We start from the raw sequence: 18,063 nt of genomic DNA on the forward strand, positions 1-18,063 counted from the left end.
GCGGACAGGATGACATGTCCACTAGATCTGCATACCAAGTCCTGCGTGGCCATGCAGGCGCTATTAGAATCACTGATGCTCTCTCCTGCTTGATTTTGGCAATCAATCGAGGAAGCAGCGGAAAGGGTGGAAACACATAAGCCATCCCGAAGTTCCAAGGTGCTGTCAAAGCATCTATCAGAACCGCTCCCGGATCCCTGGATCTGGACCCGTAGCGAGGAAGTTTGGCGTTCTGGCGAGACGCCATGAGATCTATCTCTGGTTTGCCCCAACGTCGAAGTATTTGGGCAAAGACCTCCGGATGAAGTTCCCACTCCCCCGGATGAAAAGTCTGGCGACTCAAGAAATCCGCCTCCCAGTTCTCCACTCCCGGGATGTGGATTGCTGACAGGTGGCAAGAGTGAGACTCTGCCCAGCGAATTATCTTTGATACTTCCACCATTGCTAGGGAGCTTCTTGTCCCTCCCTGATGGTTGATGTAAGCTACAGTCGTGATGTTGTCCGACTGAAACCTGATGAACCCCCGAGTTGTTAATTGGGGCCAAGCTAGAAGGGCATTGAGAACTGCCCTCAATTCCAGAATGTTTATTGGAAGGAGACTCTCCTCCTGATTCCATAGTCCCTGAGCCTTCAGAGAATTCCAGACAGCGCCCCAACCTAGTAGGCTGGCGTCTGTTGTTACAATTGTCCAGTCTGGCCTGCTGAATGGCATCCCCCTGGACAGGTGTGGCCGATGAAGCCACCATAGAAGAGAATTTCTGGTCTCTTGATTCAGATTCAGAGTAGGGGACAAATCTGAGTAATCCCCATTCCACTGACTTAGCATGCATAATTGCAGAGGTCTGAGGTGTAGGCGTGCAAAAGGTACTATGTCCATTGCCGCTACCATTAAGCCGATCACCTCCATGCATTGAGCTACTGACGGGTGTTGAATGGAATGAAGGACACGGCATGCATTTTGAAGCTTTGTTAACCTGTCCTCTGTCAGGTAAATCTTCATTTCTACAGAATCTATAAGAGTCCCCAAGAATGGAACTCTTGTGAGAGGAAAAAGAGAACTCTTCTTTTCGTTCACTTTCCATCCATGCGACCTTAGAAATGCCAGAACTAACTCTGTATGAGACTTGGCAGTTTGAAAGCTTGAAGCTTGTATTAGAATGTCGTCTAGGTATGGAGCTACCGAAATCCCTCGCGGTCTTAGTACCGCCAGAAGGGCACCCAGAACCTTTGTGAAGATTCTTGGAGCCGTAGCCAATCCGAATGGAAGAGCTACAAACTGGTAGTGCCTGTCTAAGAAGGCAAACCTTAGATACCGGTGATGATCTTTGTGTATCGGTATGTGAAGGTAAGCATCCTTTAAATCCACTGTGGTCATGTACTGACCCTCTTGGATCATGGGTAAGATTGTCCGAATAGTTTCCATTTTGAACGATGGAACTCTTAGGAATTTGTTTAGAATCTTTAAATCTAAGATTGGCCTGAAAGTTCCCTCTTTTTTGGGAACCACAAACAGGTTTGAGTAGAACCCTTGTCCTTGTTCCGACCGCGGAACCGGATGGATCACTCCCATTATTAACAGATCTTGTACGCAGCGTAGAAACGCTTCTTTCTTTATCTGGTTTGTTGACAACCTTGACAGATGAAATCTCCCTCTTGGGGGAGATAATTTGAAGTCTAGAAGGTATCCCTGAGATATGATCTCTAGCGCCCAGGGATCCTGAACATCTCTTGCCCAGGCCTGGGCGAAGAGAGAGAGTCTGCCCCCCACTAGATCCGGTCCCGGATCGGGGGCTCTCGGTTCATGCTGTCTTTGGGGCAGCAGCAGGTTTCCTGGCCTGCTTGCTCTTGTTCCAGGACTGGTTAGGCTTCCAGCCTTGCCTGTAACGAGCAACAGCTCCTTCCTGTTTTGGTGCAGTGGAGGTTGATGCTGCTCCTGTTTTGAAGTTCCGAAAGGGACGAAAATTAGACTGTCTAGCCTTAGCTTTGGCTTTGTCTTGAGGTAGGGCGTGGCCCTTACCTCCTGTAATGTCAGCGATAATCTCTTTCAAACCGGGCCCAAATAAAGACTGCCCCTTGAAAGGTATATTAAGTAATTTGGACTTAGAAGTAACATCAGCTGACCAGGATTTTAGCCACAGCGCCCTACGTGCCTGTATGGCGAATCCTGAGTTCTTAGCCGTAAGTTCGGTTAAATGTACTACGGCCTCCGAAATGAAGGAATTAGCTAGTTTAAGGACTCTAAGCCTGTCCGTAATGTCGTCTAGCGTAGATGAACTAAGGTTCTCTTCAAGCGACTCAATCCAAAATGCTGCCGCAGCCGTAATCGGCGCGATACATGCAAGGGGTTGTAATATAAAACCTTGTTGAACAAACATTTTCTTAAGGTAACCCTCTAATTTTTTATCCATTGGATCTGAGAAAGCACAGCTATCCTCCACCGGGATAGTGGTACGCTTAGCTAAAGTAGAAACTGCTCCCTCCACCTTGGGGACCGTTTGCCATAAGTCCCGAGTGGTGGCGTCTATTGGAAACATCTTTCTAAATATTGGAGGGGGTGAGAACGGCACACCGGGTCTATCCCACTCCTTAGTAACAATTTCAGTTAGTCTCTTAGGTATAGGAAAAACGTCAGTACTCGCCGGTACCGCAAAGTATTTATCCAACCTACACAGTTTCTCTGGTATTGCAACGGTGTTACAATCGTTGAGAGCTGCTAAGACCTCCCCTAGTAATACACGGAGGTTCTCCAATTTAAATTTAAAATTTGAAATATCTGAGTCCAATCTGTTTGGATCAGAACCGTCACCCACAGAATGAAGCTCTCCGTCCTCATGCTCTGCGAGCTGTGACGCAGTATCAGACATGGCCCTAGCATTGTCAGCGCACTCTGTTCTCACCCCAGAGTGATCACGCTTGCCTCTTAGTTCTGGTAATTTAGACAAAAATTCAGTCATAACAGTAGCCATATCTTGTAATGTTATCTGTAATGGCCGCCCAGATGTACTAGGCGCCAAAATATCACGCACCTCCCGGGCGGGAGATGCAGGTACTGCCGCGTGAGGCGAGTTAGTCGGCATAACTCTCCCCTCGCTGTTTGGTGAAATTTGTTCACATTGTACAGATTGACTTTTATTTAAAGTAGCATCAATACAGTTAGTACATAAATTTCTATTGGGCTCCACCTTGGCATTGGAACAAATGACACAGATATCTTCCTCTGAGTCAGACATGTTTAACACACTAGCAAAAAACTTACAACTTGGTTATAATCTTTTTTAGCAAAAAACGTACTGTGCCTCAAAGAGGTACTAACGATTAAATGACAGTTGAAATAATGAACTGAAAAACAGTTATAGCATCAAACTTTAAAACAACAAAACTTTTAGCAAAGGTTTGTTCCCATTAGTAAAATAACAATAATTAAATTTGACATAAAAAATACAAAGCAACGTTTTTATTCACAGTCACTATAAGAATTCTCACAGCTCTGCTGAGAGAATTTACCTCCCTTCAAAGAAGTTTGAAGACCCCTGAGATCTATCAGAGATGAACCGGATCATGCAGGAAATATAAAAGTAACTGACTGGTATTTTTTGATGCGTAGCAAAGAGCGCCAAAAACGGCCCCTCCCTCTCCCACACAGCAGTGAAGAGAAACGAAACTGTCACAATTAAAGCAAAAAAACTGCCAAGTGGAAAATAATGCCCAAATATTTATTCACACAGTACCTCAGCAATGTAAACGATTCTACATTCCAGCAAAAACGTTTAACATGATAAATAGTTATTAAAAAGGATTAGTGACCTTTAACAGAGTAGTTCCGGTGAAATACCATCCCCAGAATACTGAAGTGTATACATACATGTCATTTTAACGGTATGGCAGGATTTTCTCATCAATTCCATTCAGAAAATAAAAACTGCTACATACCTCAATGCAGATTCATCTGCCCGCTGTCCCCTGATCTGAAGCCTTTACCTCCCTCAGATGGCCGAGAACAGCAATATGATCTTAACTACTCCGGTTAAAATCATAGTAAAAAACTCTGACAGATTCTTCCTCAAACTCTGCCAGAGAAGTAATAACACGCTCCGGTGCTATTTTAAAATAACAAACTTTTGATTGAAGTCATAAAAACTAAGTATAATCACCATAGTCCTCTCACACATCCTATCTAGTCGTTGGGTGCAAGAGAATGACTGGGACTGACGTAGAGGGGAGGAGCTATATGCAGCTCTGCTGGGTGAATCCTCTTGCATTTCCTGTTGGGGAGGAGTTATATCCCAGAAGTAATGATGACCCGTGGACTGATCACACATAACAGAAGAAAGAGGTAATCCTCAACCCCTGTTTCAGTAACTATTTCTAATTTCTTAGTGAAAACTGAAAGAGGGGGATAGGGTTTCAAGTCAGGTCTGAGCTCCTAATATATTAGAAAATAACAAAATCTTGATAGCAGAGCACTTCCCTTAACCTCTCACCTCAGAGGCCAAGAACTAACTGGAGAGAGGAGTAGAGTTGGGAGGGATTGAAAGCTAAAACTAAATATAGTTATACTCTTTCTATGATAGCTACCACCAGAGGTGATACGGAATATGGACAATAAGGCATTGTCACCTCTTTCTAGTGATGACCATATTGTTTATGGATGCTGGCAACAAAGCATGCAACTTAAAATCAACCACATGAAAGGATGTATGGAAGAAGAGATGTATTTATATACATACATATACAGTCATGGGCAAAAATATTGGCACCCCTGCATTTCTGTCAGATAATGCACCACTTCGCCCAGAAAATTGTTGCAATTACAAATGTTCAGGCATTCTCATGTTTATTTCTTTTGTTTGTATTGGTATGACACAAAAAAGTAGAGTAAAAAAAGCCAAATCTGACACATTCTACGCAAATCTCCAAAAATTGACTGGACAAAATGATTGGCATCTTCTCAAAATTGTAAGAAATAATTGCATTCCAAGTTTGTGATGCTCCTGTCATTTGTAATTAAACTCACCTGTAACAATTATTATATGCTGACAATATAGAAATCACACCGGCAACCAGTTAAAGTGTTGAAAAATATAGGTAGTCCCCAAGTTACGAACAAGATAGGTTCTGTAGGTTTGTTCTTGAGTTGAATTTGTATGTAAGTTGGAACAGGCACTTTTTTAGGTGGAACTCTAGCCAAACATTTTTTTAGTTCTGGATAGCATAGGGAAAAATTTGTTTTGTTCTCTGTGCCCCTGTTCAGAAAATTTCACATCAATTTCTGTCCTTGTGACAACAGGATTTTGAGTATTTTGGGTTATCCTGGAAAGAAGGATTGGCGATAAAGCTCTATTTTCTCTGTTTTAAGTACAAGTTGTACTTAAGTCGGATGTCTGTAACCAGGGGACTGCCTGTAGTTGAAAATAAAAATAAAATGTCCTCTACATAAAGGACATAGGAATATGAAGTATTCCCAACGCACCCTCGGCTTTAGCGCAGTTGATTTAGCACGGTATCGGCAGAGGGCGGAACTACTAGTGGTGCAGCTGGTGCCCCCCACTGCAAAGTAAAGCACTAACATCTAAACCCTCTAACCTAACACCCCTTAAAGGGCAAGTCAACCCAAAAATAATTATAACTTCTTTAGATTATGTAAGTAACAAGTTTTACAGCAAAACTGTAGCCCAATTTGGATCAAAAATACTTTGCAAGTATTACTTACACTAACTTCTCCTACTCCGGCTGTTTTGTAATGGTCGCTGACCCCTTCTTTCCCTGACATCACCCAAAAAGAAATTCCAGCTTTAATAAGGGATCCGTGTCGATCCTGCACATGTATGTGTTTCACACATGTGCAATGGGCCATTTTCGTCAAGGGGGGCATTTTAAAATGCAATACCCCAGAAAAGGCGCTTTTTAGGACTATTTGTAGTTTAGTTTTAGAATACTTTTTATTTTGGGATGTTTTTTTTTTATTTTGGGGTATTAGAATAGGCATAGCTTAATTATTTTTTGTAATTTTAGGGTTTGTTATTTTTTGTAATGTAAGTTTTTTTTTTTTTTTTTTTGCAATGCTAGTTTTTTTTTTAAAGTAATTTAAGTTTTTTTTTGGTAAAGGTAGTTATTGTTTATTTACTAGTAATGGTAAGGTTTTTTTTAATAGTTATGGTAGCTTTTTCTTTCTAAATGTAAAAAAAAAGTTTTGTAAAAATAGAGCAAGTCTATTCTGGTTTAACTTAGGGGGTGTTAGGTTGGGGGTTTAGATGTTAGAGGGTTATTTTGCATTGGGAGGCTGGTAGTTTAGGGGTTAATAGTTTAGAGCTTTATTTGCGTTGGGGGGCTGATGGTTTAGGGGTTAATAGTGTACTGCTTTACTTTGGGGTGGGGGGCTGGCTGTTAAAAGTTAATAGCGTAGTGTGGATTTTGCAGTTGGCTATGTGTCAATTTAGAGAGTATTAGAGTAGCGGCTTATGGCGATTGGTTTTGCACTCGAGTAGGGTGTTTTTTTTTTCCTCCATTGAATTCTATGGTAGAATAGGTTATCACGCGGTAGTGTTTTACTTTTGCGTTTGTCGTGTTAGCGCTTTTTACTTTCAACTCGTAACACTAGTGCAACCTAATTGAATTCTAGCACAGTTAGAGCTCTATCAAAAGCACTATTTATCGCTCTACTTGTAATCTAGCCCTTAGTTTGCAGAAGGGGTGGACTGTAGAAGTCAAGCAAAAAAAAAAAAGCTTGCACCTGGGCCCTCTGTTCATTAGGTCCGCATTTGGGCATCAAGTTAGTGGGAGGGGGAGTTTGCGAAGTTGCAATATCCGAAGTCCTGAAAATAGGCATTGCATTCTTGCAGCTGATTATTTCATTAAATAGCTGTTTTAATCTCTGTAAACCTTTGGGAACTAAATTTGCTACTATTGATATACATTTACCAAGCATTTCCATCTAAATCAGCACAACTGTAAGATAAATGTTAGTGTTTATTTATTTTTATATTACCAATTCTGACTTTGATGTTCAAATTGCCATCAATAGCAAATTTGTATTTTTCACACATATATACGCAACTTATCTTACGGCTAGATTTAGAGTTTTGACGATAAAGACCCACGTAGCTAACACAGCTTTTTTTCCCCAACGCACCCTTAAGACAACACTGGTATTTAGAGTTGTCTGAAGGGCTGCGCTGTGTTAGGCTCCAAAAAGGGTGTGTTGAGCCGAATTTACCGCCACTTCAACCCTCAATACCAGCGTTGCTTACGGTAGCGGTAAGCTGGCAAAACGTGCTCGTGCACGATTCCCCCATAGGAAACAATGGGGCAGTTTGGGATAAAAAAAAAACCTGCAAAAAAGCAGCATATGCTCACAACGCAGCTACATTGTTTCCTATGGGGAAACACTCTCTAAGTCTGCACCTAACACCCTAACATGAACCCCGTGTCTAAACACCCCTAACCTTACACTTATTAAACCCTACTCTGCCACCCCCGCTATCGCTGACACCTGCTGTATATTAACCCCTAATCTGCCACTCCGTACACCGCCGCAAGCTACATTATAGCTATGAACCCCTAATCTGCTGCCCCTAACAACGCCAACCCCTATATTATATTTATTAACCACTAATCTGTCCCCCCCAACGTCGACGCCACCTACCTACACTTATTAACCCCTAATCTGCCGACCGGACCTCGCCGCCACTATAATAAATGTATTAACCCCTAAACTGCCGCACTCCCGCCTCGCAAACCCTATAATAAATAGTATTAACCCCTAATCTGCCCCCACAACGTCGCTGCCACCTAACTTCAATTATTAACCCCTAATCTGCCGACCGGACCTCACCGCTACGCTAATAAATGTATTAACCCCTAAAGCTAAGTCTAACCCTAACACCCCCCTAAATTAAATATAATTTGAATCTAACAAAATAAATTAAATCTTATTAACTAAAGTATTCCTATTTTAAACTAAATACTTACCTGTAAAATAAACCTTAATATAGCTACAATATAACAAATAATTATATTGTAGCTATTTTAGGATTTATATTTATTTTACAGGCAACTTTGTATTTATTTTAACTAGGTACAATAGCTATTAAATAGTTATTTACTATTTAATAGCTACCTAGTTAAAATAATTACAAAATTACCTGTAAAATAAATCCTAACCTAAGTTACAATTAAACCTAACACTAAACTATCAATAAATTAATTAAATAAATTACCTACAATTAAATACAATGAAATAAACTAAACTAAATTACAAAAAACAAACACTAAATTACAAAAAGTAAAAAAAAAAGATTACAAGAATATTAGGCTTATTACAACTACTCTAAGCCCCCTAATAAAATAAAAAAAACAACCAAAATAATAAAGGTCCCTACCCTATTCTAAATTAAAAAGTAATCAGCTCTTTTACCAGCCCTTAAAAGGGCTTTTTGCGGGGCATGCTCCAAAAGTAATCAGCTCTTTTGCCTGTAAAAAAAAATACAACCCCCCAACATTAAAACCCACCACCCACATACCCCTACTCTAACCCAAACCCCCTTAAATAAACCTAACACTACCCCCCTGAAGATCTACCTACCTTAAGTCGTCTTCACCCAGCCGGGCCGAAGTCTTCATCCGATGGGGCAGAAGAGGACATCCAGACCAGCAGAAGTCTCCATCCTATCCGGGCAGAAGAGGACATCCTGACCGGCAGACATCTTCATCCAAGCGGCATCTTCTATCTTCATCCATCCGGAGCGGAGCGGAGCTATCTTCTTCCAGCCGACGCGGATCCATCCTCTTCAACCAACGCCTACTCGCCGAATGAAGGTTCCTTTAAATGATGTCATCCAAGATGGCGTCCCTCGAATTCCGATTGTCTAATAGGATTCTATCAGCCAATCGGAATTAAGGTAGGAAAAATCTTATTGGCTGATTAAATCAACCAAATCAGATTCAAGTTCAATCGGATTAGCTGATCCAATCAGCCAATCAGATTGAGCTCGCATTCTATTGGTTGTTCCAATCAGCCAATAGAATGCGAGCTCAATCTGACTGGCTGATTGGATCAGCCAATCAGATTTTTCCTACCTTAATTCCGATTGGCTGATAGAATCCTATCAGCCAATCGGAATTCGAGGGATGCCATCTTGGATGACGTCATTTAAAGGAACCTTCATTTGGCGAGTAGGCGTCGGTTGAAGAGGATGGATCCGCGTCGGCTGGAAGAAGATGGCTCCGCTCCGGATGGATGAAGATAGAAGATGCCGCTTGGATGAAGATGTCTGCCGGTCCGGATGTCCTCTTCTGCCCGGATAGGATGAAGACTTCTGCCGGTCTAAATGTCCTTTTCTGCCCCATCGGGTGAAGACTTCAGCCCGGCTGGGTAGAGACAAATCAAGGTAAGGAGATCTTCAGGGGGGTAGTGTTAGGTTTATTTAAGGGGGGTTTGGGTTAGAGTAGGGGTATGTGGGTGGTGGGTTTTAATGTTGGGGGGGTTGTATTTTTTTTTACAGGCAAAAGAGCTGATTACTTTGGGGCATGCCCCGCAAAAAGCCCTTTTAAGGGCTGGTAAAAGAGCTGATTACTTTATAATTTAGAATAGGGTAGAGACCTTTATTATTTTGGGGGGCTTTTTTATTTTTTTAGGGGGCTTAGAGTAGGTCTAATTAGCCTAATATTCTTGTAATATTTTTTTATTTTTTGTAATTTAGTGTTTTTTTTTGTTTTGTTATTTTGTTTAGTTTATTTAATTGAATGTAATTGTAGGTAATTTATTTAATTAATTTATTGATAGTGTAGTGTTAGGTTTAATTGTAACTTAGGTTAGGATTTATTTTACAGGTAATTTTGTAATTATTTTAACTAGGTAGCTATTAAAAAGTAAATAACTATTTAATAGCTCTTGTACCTAGTTAAAATAAATACAAAGTTGCCTGTAAAATAAATATAAATCCTAAAATAGCTACAATATAATTATTTGTTATATTGTAGCTATATTAGGGTTTATTTTACAGGTAAGTATTTAGTTTTAAATAGGAAGACTTTAGTTAATAAGATTTAATTTATTTTGTTAGATTAAAATTATATTTAATTTAGGGGGGTGTTAGGGTTAGACTTAGCTTTAGGGGTTAATACATTTATCAGAGTAGCGGCGAGGTCCGGTCGGCAGATTAGGGGTTAATACTTGAAGTTAGGTGGGGGCGACGTTGGGGGGGGAGAGATTAGGGGTTAATAAATATAATATAGGTGTTGCCGATGTTAGGGGCAGCAGATTAGGGGTTCATAGGGATAATGTAGGTGGCGGGGATGTGCGGTCGGCAGATTAGGGGTTAAAATATTTATTATAGTGGCGGCAATGTGGGGGGACCTCAGTTTAGGGGTACATAGGTAGTTTATGGGTGTTAGTGTACTTTAGAGCACTGTAGTTAAGAGCTTTATATACTGGCGTTAGCCCAGAAAGCTCTTAACTACAGCCTTTCCATGGGCGGTAGGAGTCTTGTCGGTAGAGGTATAACGCTCACTTCAGCCAAGACTCTAAATACTAGCGTTAGGCAGATCCCATTGAAAAGATAGGATACACAATTGGCATAAGGGGATCTGCGGTATGGAAAAGTTGTGGCTTGAAAGTGAACATTAGACCCTTTCCTGCCTGACTCTAAATACCAGCGGGCGGCCAAAAGCAGCGTTAGGACCCCTTAACGCTGCTTTTGACGGATAACGCAGAACTCTAAATCTAGGCATTAGTATTGGGAGATACACATTAATTCTGGTCTTAATTATTCAACATATAAAAAGAGGCGGCTGTCTTTTTTGCAGTGTGAAATTATGCAAGCATTATTTTAACGTAATGCTATATTATGCATAGATGTGAGTTAACATTTGGTTCCTTAGTTTATTAGTCACAGCATTTAAAAGAGAACAGTAAAACAAGATGTTCACTTGTAGTAGACTAGTGTTCAAGCTACACAGGATTTTACACATTGCAGAGGGCTTAAATGTTTATAATTGAAAGGGAGATATGCAATCTTTCCATTTTACTCGTGCAGATAGCCTGAGACAATTATCCCCATTATACCTGGAGCACAGAGCTAATTTCTGAGCAGCTGCACTAGACTAATTAATCAGACTGCCAGGTGTATTTTATATCTGTGCTTGAGCTCACACAGACTACAGAAGGATCTAACAGATATGCATATTGTTTAAAAAATAAAATAAAGTGACAGTTAGGTTGGGAATGGTTTTAACAATGTCACTTTTTAAATTAATCTTTGATTCATACAGGAAAATTAGCTAAAAAAAGTTATTTCTGGAACCTATGATTCTAAAAAAGGCAACCTGTGCAAAATAAAACCTAAATCAACCTGAAAATCTTATAGAGAACAATTCTTTCATTTAAGAATCCTTTTTTAAATTTTATGAATTGCATGCATCACTTAAATTAAAATTCATTAAAGGGACATTAAATACAAATGGTAAACTACATGATTATAAACCTTCATATTTAAGAATAATTTTGTAATGAAAACTGCAGCTTTATTTTTTCAAATGAGTGTATTGTTTTATGTTTATTCTTTTCACTGGTTTAGCTGTCCCCCAGAACAAAACAAAACCCTGCTAACTAATCACAAACTAATAATTAGATATAGCACAAACTCTTTTTTCACTCGTTTTCACATGTACAGACTGGAGTAGCCTGCACTCTTGTATTGCCTTAAGGAGGTTTAGCACTGATTCAACTTGGTTACTATTGCAAAGAATGGTTTTCCTATCATGATTGTTGATGCAAAACTGATAATACACATTTTAAAAGCATGTGACCCCATAGAAGCTTGGGGGGTGGGGGGGAGTAAACAAAAGCTGGCATAAATTGCCTTAAAAAATTTTTTTCCAATCCTCCCTGGGAGAAAGTGAAACAAAAGATTTTTTAGATGTATTTTACAACAAAAGGCTGCAAAATAAATAATAAATGTACAGTATATTGCAATAATGTTTCACTTGCAATAATGAAAGATTGTATGTGTTGTTGAAATGTCATGTTTAATGGTATTTTATTCAATCAACCCCATGAAAAATCAGTTAACTAATAGTTTAAAAATCCTTTCATCCCATAGGATTGCCACCCCAACTAGGGTTGCCACCTCATCCATGTTTTCCTGGACAGTTATGAGTTATACATGTTGCAGTGTGAGCATAAAGGCACATTGCGCCCCTGGACAGCAAACAAATAGTGACTCTGGACAGCACTATTCATGTTCCTCCCTGCAGCATGTGTAACTCATAAGTGTCCAGGAAAACATGGCTGAGGAAGCAACCCTAAGCCCAACCATGTTTTGTTGGACAGTTATGAATTGGAGTTGTTGAAACAATTTTCAAGCCCCAGAAAAGCATTTTACATATTTCTAATGTTAAAGTTCTTGTGCATGCTCAGTAAAAAATGTCTACACATGTTCAAAGAGATTTGTATATATTTGTTTTAATATTTAATGGTGATGTTTTCAAAATGTAAAACATAAGACACTTTTCTCTGGTGGTTAAGAATATTTTTCTATGAAGGAAATCACTTCATGATGTTTGTGTTATGTTGGCACAGATCTGATGTCCTGCGATGAGGTTGTTGCTGTGCCCGGCTGTGATATTGCAGAGTCCCTGGTTCTTTGTGTCTTGTAGTGTGACTTTTGGCCACATTGGTAGGAAAGCTAAACAGTATACATTTAATATTAATGAGTGTGTAACTGTGAAGTGTTAAAGGCCATTAACTAACTCGTTATTTTATGCTTTAAGCATAATTTTACGCATCACGGTGAGTGATTGACATTCTGTGTGTTGTGCTTGATATTTTTATGTGATTTTGCTATTGGGCTTTGCACTCAGGCTTGTCTGTGGTTAACCGCCTGAGTCACTGAATGGAAATACAGCTCTCTGTAAATGAGAGCTTAAGGTTTTGCCAGCCACATGGGATGTAAACCCAATCCGGTTTGAGAGTCCAGTCCATCTCAGTGTTTTGTATGTGTCTACTGTCTAGAAAGAATACAAATTAACCTTGTTTGTATCTCAGTTTGTTTAGTTGAAAGCTAGCATGTGTGGCTATATGTTACAGGCCCAGGGAAAAAGAGAGTTTAAATTGGTTCATGGGCAATTGTTTATGAACTTCAGCTTTGTCCAGAACACAACTCCTGCCATTTCCAAAAGTACGTTTGCTATGCAAGTTAGAACAGGCTTCCTGTTTCTTAACCATGGCCTGTTTGGTTTATCAACTTCAAATTTGCCCACCTGTGCAGTATCTTTGGATCTTCTTGCCAACTCTCAGCTTCCTGTTTTATTCCCATGTCAACTGCTCAAGATACTATCACCTAGATTACGAGTTTTGCGTTGCACCTTTTAATGCTGAAAAAAATGGCAATATCAGCATAAAAGCAGGAATGCACTATTGGGAGTCGTATCAGTATAGCTATACCGCAAGCATTTTAGCCTGTAACGCAAAAAGAATCCCACACTCCAAAAAAATGACGTTTTTGCATGGGATTTCCATAGCACTGGTATAACAGATTGTGCGGTGAGGCTAAAAAGCTTGTGTTACAGCCTATACCGACATGATCCATACCGCCATCTAAGACCAGAAGTTATGGATTTTGTGTAACAAAAATGTTTCACAAAACTCATAACTAAAGAGTTACAAAGTACACTAACACCCATAAACTACCTATTAAAGGGACAGTCTAGTATAAATTAAACTTTCATTATTCAGATAGGACTTTTAATTTTAATCAACTTTACAATTTACTTTTATCATCAAATTTGCTTTTTTCTCTTGGTATTCTTAGTTTAAACTAAACATAGGTAGGCTCATATGCTAATTTCTAAGCCTTTGAGGGCTGCCTCTTATCACATTATTTTTAAATCTCTTTTCAACACAAAGAGACAGAAAGTACACGTGGGCCATATAGATAACACTGTGTTCAGGCACAGGGGGTGTGACGGATACCCCCGGCTACCCCGACTGGGTAGCTCCGCCAAACGGGTCCTGCTTCCTCCGTGCCGATTGCAGCTATGTAGCTGGCAAGTGACCACAGCCTGTAGCCACCCCTGATGCCCGACAGCACCAGTACTCAGGGTCCCACCCTGTGGCAGACTCCAGCTACCAGACTAGGTAGCTCTGACAGAGTTTCCTTCCTCTGCCTGGAACAGGCTGCTATGTAGCCCAGGAAAAGTGATTTTTAGCTGGAGCAAACCCAAATAACTAGACAGCCTAGCATTAAGGTTTAACAGGAACTGATTTTATTGAAAACACACACTCCTTTTATACAGTCAGCTCATCTTGATAAGACCCTGGACAATCCCATTATTTTCCCACCATTCCCGCCCCTCTAGACAGCCCGGCACCTCCATAGGAGCCACAGTCTCACATAATCCCAATACAATACAGGGGTGGCGGTTTCGGGTGATCCCGGTGGAGCGGCGGCACTTCTAGGGTGTCATTTTAAAGCTCTCGGTCCCCAGATGCCACAGTATGATTTGTTACTGGGGACCGGAGTTACAGTCTGTTGAAGTTATGGGGTTAGGGGTGTCCAAAACCCCCAGTTCCAAAAGGAGCTCCCCTCCGGCAATTTCCCCACCCCTTGTACTCCCCAGGGGCTTCTAATACCCAAAAGAGCGGAGCTCTGGGGCACATGGTTTCTGGAGCGACCTGGGTTAAATTTAGCGGGTGTTCTGCTGTCCTGTGGCCGACCGGGAGTTCCAGGAGCCTGGCCAGCCTAGGAGGGTTTTCCTGGTCATACACCAACTTTTCTCTGAACACAAAAACAAGCCAACACAAAGCAGCTTCCAGAGATGGTGGTTGCTCTGAGGAGCCCAAAACCACTGAGAAACAACAGGGGTGAGGTTGTAGGGGGGTGGGGGGTAGCCTTAGCCGTCTGATATCTGTGACAGGGGGTTATTTAAGATTTAGCACAAAACAATGCTAAATTTAAGACAATAGATAATAAACAGTCACAGTCATGTGATCAGGGGGCTGAAAGAAGGTTCCTAGATACAAGGTAATCACAAAGGTAAAAAGTATATTAATATAACTGTGTTGGTTATGCAAAACTGGTGAATGGATAATAAAGGGATTATCTATCTTTTAAAACAATAACATTTCTATGGTAGACTGTCCCTTTAACCCCTTAACTGCCTCCCTCCTGCCACACTATATTAATCTTATTAACCCCTAATTTGCTGACCACTCACATTGTGGCTATTAAATAAACCTATTAACCTCTAATCTGCTGCCCACCCACTTTGCTAACACTATTTAAATATATTAACCCCTAAAACGGCACTCCCGACATCTCCACCACTATAATAAAGTTATTAACCCCTATCCCGCTGCTCCCCAACATTGCCGCCACAAAATAAAGTTATTAACCCCTAAACATCTGTCCTCCCACATCTCCACCACTAAATAAATCTATTAACCCCTAAACCGCCAGCCCCCACATTGCAAAACACTAAATTAACTTTAAATTAAAATTACAATATAACTCTATTTAAATTAATAAAAACTCACCTGTGAAATAAAAATAAACCTAATATTAAACTATAAATTAACTTAACCTTACTATTTTAATAAAATAAAAAAACTACCAATTAAAATATTGAAATTACAAATTTAAAAAACCTAACACTACGAAAAAAACAAAAAATCTAAATTACAACTAAAAACAAACAAATCCTACTAAAATCACGAAAAATAAAAAACACTAAGCTTACAAAAAAATTAAACAAAATGATCAAAAATAAAAACAATTACACCTAATCTAATAGCCCTATAAAAATAAAAAAAGCCCCCCAAAATAAAAACACCCCCTAGCCTACAATAAACTACCAATAGCCCTTAAAAGGGCCTTTTGTAGGGCATTACCCTAAAGAAATCAGCTCTTTTACCTATAAAAAAAGGAAATGTATGCTTACCTGATAAATTTATTTCTTTTACGATATGATGAGTCCACGGATTTCATCCTTACTTGTGGGATATCGCCTCCTGGTCAGCAGGAGGAGGCAAAGAGCACCACAGCAGAGCTGTATATATAGCTCCTCCCTTCCCTTCCACTCCAGTTATGTGACCGAAGTTAGGAAGAGAAAGGAAAAGCCAAGGTGCAGAGGTGACTGAAGTTTAGCAAAAAAATAAAATAAAAAATACCTGAATTATAAAAACAAGAGGGGCCGTGGACTCATCATATCGTAAAAGAAATACATTTATCAGGTAAGCATAAATTTCCTTTTCTTTTACAAGATACGAGGATTCCACGTATTTCATCCTTACTTGTGGGATACAATACCAAAGCTACAGTACACGGATGAAATGGGAGGGACAAGACAGGGAACCTAAACGGAAGGCACCACTGCTTGAAGAACACTCCTCCCAAAAACAGCCTCAGACGAGGCAAAAGTATTGAATTTGTAAAATTGCAGCTTTGCAAAACTGTTCAACAGAAACAACAGTCTTGAATGACCAAGAGGAAGCCACAGCCCTAGTGGAATGGGCCGTAAGTAATTCAGGAGGCTGCTGTCCAGCAGTCACATATGCAAACTGGATGATACTCTTCAGCCAAAATGAAATAGAGGTAGCCATAGCTTTCTGACCCCTATGCTTCCCAGATAACACAATAAACAGGGAAGACGGTTGACGAAAATCCTTAGTGGCCTGTAAGTAAAAACTTTAAAGCACGAACCACGGCCAAATTAGGTAACAGCCGCTCCTTCTTAGAAGTAGGACAAGGACACAAGAAAGGAACAACAATGTCCTGATTAATATTTGCATTAGAAACAACCATAGGAAGAAAACCAGGTTTGGTACGTAACACCACCTTATCAGAATGAAAAATAAGATAAGGAGAATCACATTGTCATGCTGAAAGCTCAGAAACTCTGCGAGCAGAAGAAATAGCAACCAAAAATAAAACTTTCCTAGATAACAACCTATGGAATGCATAGGTTCAAACGGAACCCTTGGAGGACATTAAGAACTAAATTCAAACTCCAAAGAGGAGGTCTAAACACAGGCCTGATTCTAGTCAGAGCCTGACAAAAAGATTGAACATCTGGAACATCTGTCAGACGCTTGTGTAGCAAAATAGACAAAGCAGAAATCTGCCCCTTTAGGGAACTTGCTGACAAACCTTTCTCCAATCCTTCTTGGAGAAAAGATGAAATTCTGGGATACCTCACCCTACTCCATGAGTAGCCCTTGGATTCACACCAATAAAGATATTTACGCCATATTTTATGGTAAATCTTTCAAGTAACTGTCTTACGTGCCTGAATCAAGGTATCAACGACCGAAGCAGAGAACCCTCACTTAGATAAAATCAAGGGTTCAATCTTCAAGCAGTTAGCAGCAGAGAAACCAGAATCGGACGATGGAAGGGTCCCTGAATGAAAAAGTATTTCCTCAAAAGAAGCTTCCACAGTGGCTGAAAGGACATGCCCACCAGATCGGCATACCAAATCCTGCGAGCCCACGCAGGAGCGATGAGGATCACCGAAGCCCTCTCCTGTTTGACTTGAGCAATTACCCGGGGAAAAAGAGCAAATAGAGGGAACACATAAGCTAGGTTGAATGGCCAAGGTACTGCCAAGGCAACTATCAGTTTGGCCCGGGGATCCCTTAACCTGGACCCGTATCTCGGAAGCTTGACATTCTGACAGCATGCCATAAGATCCAACTCCAGCCTGCCCCATCTGAGAATCAGATTGGCAAAAACCTCCGGATGGAGTTCCCATTCCCTAAAATGAAAAGTCTGTCTGCTCAGAAAATCTGCTTCCCAGATTTCCACTCCTGGAATGTGGATTGCCGACAGACAACAAGAGTGAGCCTCCGCCCACTGAATTATCTTGGCCACTACTGTCATCGCTAAAGAACTACTTGTTCCTCCCTGATGATAGATGTAAGCTACAGTCGTAATGTTGCCCGACTGAAACCTGATGAACTTGGCTGAAGCCAACTGAGGCCAAGCCTGAAGTGCATTGAATAATCGTCTCAACTCTAGGATGTTGATGGGAAGTAGAGACTCCAATTGAGACCATACACCCTGAGAC

Source organism: Bombina bombina, chromosome 7, assembly GCF_027579735.1.
Source record: "Bombina bombina isolate aBomBom1 chromosome 7, aBomBom1.pri, whole genome shotgun sequence".
NCBI classification, from domain to species: domain Eukaryota; kingdom Metazoa; phylum Chordata; class Amphibia; order Anura; family Bombinatoridae; genus Bombina; species Bombina bombina.